An 8,801-nucleotide genomic window follows, 5' to 3' on the forward strand; every position below is an offset into this window, starting at 1 on the left:
TGAGATAYGAATTTTGTCATTGAGTACTGGGAGGCATGAAGAGCCAGATGCAACAGTTGAGATAAAACTCAGAAAATGTGCTTTGGAAGAACAAGGTCAAACAACAAAGTTCACATCTTTTGCTTAGATAACATTTTTTTTTCTATGCTCACTCTCAGAAGTGTCTGGGTCACTTGTGTTTATTGTGAGGAAGGAATCATACCTGGGGGATTTCAGCTAGAAAAGAGAATATTCTTTTTCTAATAATATTTCAGGTTGGAGAAAGATGTCTAAATTATTGCACAGCAAGTCTCTAAAGCAAAAAAAAAAAAAAGAAGAAAAAAAAAGAAAAAAAAAAGAAAAAGCAGCAGCACATTGGAATTATGTAAAATAAATAATACTTAGTGATCTCTTGCCCGATATCATTTTTGTTACTTTCCCCAACCCACAAAAAAGCACCTTTTGCTGCTTTTGATGTTACACACTTGTAGTTGTTCATCAGCAGAAAAAGTCAGAGTACTGAAAATGCTTATTGCTTTGAGAGCAATAATAAAACACATACTTGCCTTCACACTAGCTATCACTGGTTTTCCTACAGAGACTGTGAGAAATACAGTGGTGAAATTCCATGTTATTATATAGAAAACAGTCCTTTAAAGCAGTGCATGGGGAGTTAGCTGTATTGATATTAATGGATGTCGTGCAGCTAAATCCCTTCTCACTACTTATAAAATATAAAAGATATGAAATTTAGAATCTTGATCATAAAACACAAATTAAATCAACACAGTCTACTTCAGAGAGAGGGAATATATTTCCCTTCATTAGAAAATAATATGTCACGCTGGCATTTGGACAGCAATGAGGCCCACCTTTAGTAACAGCACATCTTTTTCAGAGCCACATTTTATTCTCTCTTATCATTAAGAGCAGAACTCTGTCTCCCTGGACCATGGATCTCGAGCCAATAGGACAGATTTTATTTCCTGCTTGCATGTGGGAAAGCTGGCTGTAAACTCAGCCAAGATTGTTATTTCATCTTCAAGGCAGTTATGATAATGCATTAAAGTTGGAAACAGGAAATATATATATATATAAAACTAATATTTCTCAGCCTAAGGAGAGAAATAGGACAATGGATGGGAAGGGGAGCAARGCAAGTGGAAAGAAATAATTGGATCAAGGTGACCTGGCATTGGATCGAGGTGACATAGTGCAGCAGCTACCGAGCGGGGAGGACAACCCCTACTTCCCAAGCCTGAGCAAGAGGCCATGGCCAACAGCTTAGGTGTGAGGAGCGGGGAGCAGGGCGCCCGCAGCCGACCCAGCCAGACGCGCCGCGAGTGGGACCCGGTGCCGCGGAGAGGCAGGGGACAGCTCAGCTGAAGCCAAGAGCCCCTGCCGGCCAGGCACGCCTGGGGTTCAGCTGCCYAGCAGCAGCTTGGGGACACATCTCTGGTTGCCAAAATGTTGCCTATTAGCACACCGAACCTCTAATTTGGAAGAGAAAATATAATTTGGCGAGCGGAGCGATGCTTGAAAAGTTTCCAAAGGCTGCATTAGAGCACACGGACTATCTAATTTAACTGGAAGCTAACCAGCGAAGCTAGCAGGGACATGGTGCAGCCAGGAGAATGTCCCTTGAGAGGGCTGAAAGGGGAATTGGGCTTCTGGAGATGTAAAAAAAAATAATCTTCATTGTGCATTTTTGTCTCACGCCTTTCCACTGCTGCATTTTCATGAGGTAAATGCTCGTTACAGGCTGAATTATACTCTAGTACTCTAAAGTGGTCACAGTGGACCTGCAATGGAATAAGTCTCCTCTTAAGYTTAAGTCCTAAGACTTAAATGAAGAAGTTTAATCATTTCCTCTTTCCACTGCTTTGATTGCTCATTTGCAAAACAGCTAYAAATTGCTACGGAGCATCTCTGGTAGATTTTCCCCTTCCGCCCAGATAGGATGTGGGCAGTGGCCAACACTGAAATTAGAGAAACTGGGAAAGCTGAAGATAATTTGCAGTATAAGGAAGACTTTGGATGCACGGAATCTGGTCTTGAATGCAGCTTTGCCTTTTTTCCCCAGCGCATTTCTGCAGGCTCAGCGGTTTCGCAGTCCTTTTGTTACATGCTGAAAGGTTGCGTGGTCAGTAGGCATAACACATCTTTTACACAGCTATAAATAACAGAAACACTCAACCTGACAAGAAAAGTAATTTAAAACAGAAACCCTCTGCAAGGCAAAATAGTTTTGTTTTGTTTTTTTTCAAAGTTTGACACCTTCCCCTTTTTGCTCAGCAGGCCCTGCAGCAGGAAAGGGCAGGTGTAGAAGGGTGCCCTCCTCACAGCTATTTTCTTTCTTCACCTCCTGCTTCCTAGCAGAGGTTCAGCATTTCTTGAAAATACGATATTCCGCTTTCCTCGCATGCTGCTCACCCACCCAGATACAGCAGCCTGCCACTATGTCTCTTCACAGCACAAACGCTCCAGAAGAAGAGGCAAGAGTCACCAAGCAGCAAAGCAAAATGCCCCTTTTCCCACCATTTCTGCTTTCCCTTCCCCTCTCGCCTGGGGAGGAGTGGTCCCAGCCAGCAGGGTCTGTGCAAGGCTGGGCTAAGAAGTCACCAACCTCTCCGCAGGGTGCGAGGCGAGCAGAGGAGGCAGCCACTCGCCCACTTGAGCCTTCGGTCAAACACTTTTGTCATAAGCTCTAAATGCTTCTGAAAATTGGCAGCAGTGACACCCATGTTTGAGCCAAACCACAGTTAAGCTCTGCATGCACTCAGGCTCAGGAGTTCTTGAGAACAAATTAAATTGCATGGTATCGCTTAGTCGCATGAGGAACTTAATTTCTCTATTAAAAGCTTAGCAAGATAAGTGACCTCAGAAGAGTGTCATCCATCATCTACTTGAGCAATGCAGGAGAAAGAAGGAGAAAGTAAGGAAAATCCACACCGGGATAACTGTTTTAACCTGTCGATATTCACACCGTGTGTGACCAGCACAGGACAGCCACCTGCATCTTCTCACCTGAGAAGCAGCCACCCAAGGCATATAAATGCTGTCTTAGGACTATGAGCTGCATGAGCTCTTCTGAGCTCTTCTGCTCTGCTGGAAAGTTTTTGGATGTGTAAAATAAAGAGCAGGTCTTCAACGGCATGTTTGCCATTTTGTAGCTTTGCTTGAGGCATTCTTCAATCTTTTATGTCAACAGGATCAAGCAGGCTTTTGTGTCTCACAGCTTTGTCCGTCTAGAAGCGCAATTCCCAGATATCACAGTCTGCTCTTTCCCTGGAGGYGGGCGGACTTGTCCTTGAGGTGCTATTCAGCGAGCCAAATTAAAACTCTCACCTTACCTTCCACTGCCAAAGGCCAGGAGAGACATGAACGGGGAGGAGGTTCTGCAGACCCATTTCCATTAACTTCTTCCTGCTGGTGGCAGTGCCAGGCTTGGGAGTCTGAGTTTCCAAGGAGTCTCTCTTGTATCCCAGCCTCCTTTATCAGGCTGCGTGGCAGCAATGCAACAGCTTCTGGGAACATGCCAGGGACTGGAGCCCAGCTGAAAGTAGCCCTTCAAAAATAGCTATTTTCTAACTGAATCATTTTCCCAATCACACTCTAAAATTACTTCCCTCTCTGGCAGGCTCCCGTGGCTCTGTGGTATGCAGGCGAGCAGGGATTTGGAGGGTGGAGGTTCCTCAAGAGCTGCACAAGCCCTAGGCTGCCCATGGTGGGCAGTGAGGCCACGTTCCCCAGCCCCTCTGCAGCCCTGTAAGCTTCAGACCTCTTTGAACATGAGAGCCACACATTCAAAAGGACCTAGTATGCAGTAGCTCAYCTCTCTCATCCTAACAGACAGGGAGATTTTACAGRAAAAAAAAAAAGCTTTCCCCTTTTCTCCAAGTTCTTGTCAGAAGAGAGGGCAGGCTGMGGAACACTTGTGCTGCCTAATTGGGCATTCAGTTCTTTTGTAAATTCAGCCATTAGCTTAGCAAGTTGCAGGTTGCCAGTCTCTTTTGAAAAAGCTGGCCCTGGTTGTGCTGAGCAAGATGAGCCTCCAAAATAGCCAAAAAAAAACCCAACAGTTACCCACCATTCTCCATTAATTCGGCTGTGGGTTGTGCATTCAAAATTATCCTTGGCAGGTTCTCAAGATATTACAGAGCGAGCTGTTGTTTCTCACTGAATTTTAAAATACTATCTTTCCATTATTAAAATGAATTAAAAATCCTTTGCATGCCTAGACATTGACAGACGTTTCCCTGCACAATGCAATAACAGCAAACAAATTAGCAGAAGCGATAAAGGAAGGACATAACCCACCAGCGTGGAAGGTGTGAAGGTAAAATATAAAGTCTCATGCCAAAGATGTAGATGAAAATAAGGCATTCAAATATAGACCAACCTGATAAAGCGCTGAGTGCCTTCAGTTTCGACTGATGTTGTTGCAAGTGAGAACACATTAGTGTTCTCAGGAGGCTCTTAGCACTATACAGGATCAGGCCTTTGGAAATTGGCTATTTGTCACATTTAAATTGAATGTAATTGTCAAGGCTGAATAGCTAATTAGATTATTCTTTCTCTCAGAAAGAATAGAGAAAGTGAGAAAGCATCATAAAATTATCATTAGGCCTTAGGGGGGGAAAAAAAGGCTTTTGAATAACTATGTATAAATAAGTGGGAAGAATGCAAGAATCTCTAATTTAAACATTGGGTTTTGTTCCTCTCAAACACATGGAAAATAATTTTCCTAATAAATCACCTCTTTAGTTACGATTATTAGTGTAAAAATAATATAATTTAACATCCCCTAACAGTCAAAATTTGCTTGTGGCTGACTTCTACCCCTTGCAATTTGGGTTACGGGCCTGGTGTTCTGCATCAAAACACAAAGAAATACTCTGAGTTGCATTAACAAGATCTAAGACTCAATGGAAACATAAACTTTTCCCCTAATTCTTGGCTGTTAGAATATTTTTCGTTGTTTGACACTGCTCTAAGTCAGGTAACRGGAAGAGCGCAGCCTTCACCTCAACCATCTGAAGTTGTAGCTTGGCAATCTGATATAGCCACTTCTTCTATATATTAACACTGGAGTCCTTGTCTACAATGCCACCAACACTCCAGTTGCTTTGACTGCACAGACTACCAGTTATGTCATCTATGCCTCATAATTGCACGAGGCAACACAAATGCCCCCTTAAATCCAGCATGAGGTGAAAGTGAAGAACATGATCTCTGGGGCTGCTTAAGTTTAACAATATCATACTAAACTTTATTCTTTAATAATGGGACATGGTGTTTGGTGTTACGACCTATTTTCAGGCAGAAGCTTAATTAAATGCTTAATGAATGCATCTCATCGCTTCACATGCACTTTGCTCTAAACAGCCAAGCTAATGATGTAAACATCCCCACTTAATTATTAATATAATTGCTTTCATGCACACTGGTCTCCTGATAACCAAAGTGGCTGACATCCTGCGTGTGACCAGGGGAACCCGTTGTACAATGCTCCAGTTCTAGCCTAAAATCAGGGATGGAAGTGATCAGGGGATTATTCAAAGAGAGTAGTGTAACATCACTGATGTGGACTATTTTGGTGAGTGATGCAGCATGGAAACTCTCGGTGTATTCTTGTGAAAAATACTGATTTTTAGATGTRGAAATACAAAACCATTGACATGTGTATGTTGAATATATTCCACCATTGCAACACATTGAAACACAGCACACAGAGAGATCACCCACTTCTTCTGTGGGAAATATCAATGTTTATTGTCCAACAAAGCACTGGACTTAGAGCAGACCATCAGCTTTCAAACAAGATAACACTTTAGCCAAATGCCTAGCAAGATTACTCAATTGATTAAGTAAATAATAAAAAAAAAACATTACTTTAACCAAATGACTGCCTTTGGGTGATTTCTTTAATGAAGATCTCAACAGCAGCTCCAGGACTTTTCCTCAGATTTTGAGTACGCATTAGAGTAACACAAACTATGGCCCAAGTCCTGCAGTTGTGCAAGATCTTCATCAAGCTAACAGATTTCTTCCAGGATTTGGTTATTTTGGAAACAATCACACATTTTAAGCAAGATTTTAAAGAATTAAAAAAAAAAAAAAAAAGACATTTACATTATGTAATCTTCTCAATAGCCAATGGTAAAATGGACTATTTTTGCAAAATGATGATAAATTTCAAGACTTTAAGTTACAAACTTTAGCAAAAGGAGTTGTCAAAATATTTTGAAAAGCTGTCAAACAGCTCCAATTCTTAGAAATCATGATGCAGTGATGCTTGGAATATGGTTTTGTCAGTCCTGAGGTAGCTGCACCATGTTCTTTTCTGCTTCAGCTTAGCTTTTTTTCTTCATGGAAAGCTACCAGGACAATTTAYATCTACTCCGTGACTCTTCAAGGTGCTTCAGCGTCCCCCTGTCCTTGTCCCTTCATAGACAGGACAACTCTAGAAGGGTCATCATGGAGCCTAGAGACAGTGAGCTGCTAGTGCTTGCAGAAGATGCAATTCTCTTACCCAAGGCAATAACTATTCTTTCTATCTCTCTACGTGGTCCAACCATCACTCATCTAGGACATGACTGGATCCTCATTTTTTAATGTTTTCTATTGAAAAAAAAAAGGATCAGATCTATTTAATCATAAATATCAGGGCTCCAAATTACAAAAACAAGAACATATTTCCAGGGTATTCAGATAAGTTTTCTTAGATCTGCAACATTTGATACAGTAGATTGCACGTAATCACTCCTGGCTCACCAGAGTGGAAATTATTTTTAGCTACAGCTATTGGTACTAAATGGTCCAAATCTGACCTATTGCATTAAGCTCTTGAACAGCAATGGGAGTTTTTCTGCTAGCTTCAATGGGCTTCCCGTTAGCTCTGATAAACTTTCTCTGCTTTTTCTTTTCTTCTGTCCTTGAGATCTGCTTTTAGTTCCTACAGCTATTGAGCTTGGGGATTTATTGGTTTAATTATTTTATTTTTATTTGGGTTTAGTATTCACAATGGGAAGCATCTAACCTTTTGAAATAGAAAGCCACTATTTTTCTTAACCTGGCATGTGGTGTTAGACCCTTTGAGCAAAACAAGAGATTGGAAATCTTTCTGGACACTTCCTTTCTTTCTTTCCATCTCTACTAAACAAAATGTTTTAGCACAAAAGCAAGGAGAGCAAAAAGTTAAGTTTATAAAAGCATGATATTCCAATATTCTCACTCAATGCACACAAACAATGAATGCTGTTTATTACATCCTCAGAATACTTTTTGGAGCAAAAACGACATGCCATGGGTACAATTCCTTAACCGAGGACTTGCAAAGATTTGCAAACTCATTCCATTTGCACAGCTTTGTGCTGACTCCCCGCGCAGCTCCTGAAGCACCAACAGCCGTCCCGTCCTGTCCACGGAGCCGCAGCCACCGCGTCTACAGCACAAGGGCTGGAACCTGGGGCTGTCAGCRGGAGGCCTGGTCCACCCCACGGTCCAGGCGGCGGTGGTGCGGGCAAGCGTCCTGAGGATGCAGTTTCTGGTCAGCCTCAGACAGTGCAACATAAAATGCAGTTTTGGGCACCCTCGGCTCTGGGCAAACCTCACCAAAGTGCTTGCGGCTAAATACAGCAAAGACTTGGCTCTGTGACCTGGTTCTCCATCAACTTTGTTCACACCAGTCCCAGCCCAGAGGCCACTAGGTATTTGCTGCTGATGGGAGTGTGAGCATTATCTTTGACTACATAGATATTTAGTGATAGATAGCATTTCGTATATGGTATTTTTGCACTTCTTTTCTATCTTTTTTTTCCCTGGAAAACCCTTTTAGAAGCATAGGTACAGCCCAAGCCATTTTGTTGAGCAGGTAACTATGAAGAGCCCTTTGGGAATGGCAGAAATTCTCCTGTTATGGGTATTGCCAAAGGATAACTGTGCCAGTAATGTGAAAACTCAGGGCAGAATAAAATCTCTAAGATTCCAGAAAAAAAAAAAAATACATGTGTTAAGAGCAGGCATGAAGAAGTCCTGAGTACAGTAAACATTAATTTGCTAAAAGGCATCAAGGGGCTACCTAGGATTTCCCTGTGTGAAAAATATGAATCCTAGAACAAACAAATAGGTAGCCAAAGCCCATCCAGGGGAAGTCAATATTTAATAACTATTTGCCCATCCGAGCTCAAGTCTTTCCCAGGCACCTTATCATCCCCTGCATRTACATTTTCAGGGCTGGCAGCTGTCTCATCCTCTGCAATATTTTATCAGGGTGAGGTTCCAATCTTATATATATATATATACATACATAAATATATATACACASAAATATATATATACACACACACACACCAATGTTCTTATTTAATACTTGTCCTTTAGGAAAGGACTGCAGTTCTTACTGCAGCCTAATGGATGAGAAAAAGGTATAGGGTTTGCTTTGAGCAAAAGAGCACTACCCTAAGGGATAAATAATAAATAAATAAATAAAGACCTTTCAGGTGCAAGCTAAAACCGAATGGAAATGAAGACTGACATGAAGATTTCTCATTTTCTCGGGTCTAGCTTCCTGCAGTCCAGAGGCTGCGGAACAGCAACAACCTGCACTCCTCACCATGCCCAGACTTGATACACGGAGGCTCCCCGAAACTTGCCCGCTGCACCGCGCCGGGCACCTCGGAAGGCGAGAGGGGGAAAAATGGAAACGGGAGGAAAAGGGGAGAGGGCGGGAGCGGCGGCCGCGCCGCGCAGGAGCAGCGGCCGCCCCGTCCCGTCGCATCCCGGACGGCGGCTCCCGGGGGCGGCTCCCGGCGGGGATG

This window comes from Nothoprocta perdicaria, unplaced genomic scaffold (assembly GCF_003342845.1).
Source record: "Nothoprocta perdicaria isolate Ctin4 unplaced genomic scaffold, notPer1 scaffold_51, whole genome shotgun sequence".
NCBI classification, from domain to species: Eukaryota; Metazoa; Chordata; class Aves; order Tinamiformes; family Tinamidae; genus Nothoprocta; species Nothoprocta perdicaria.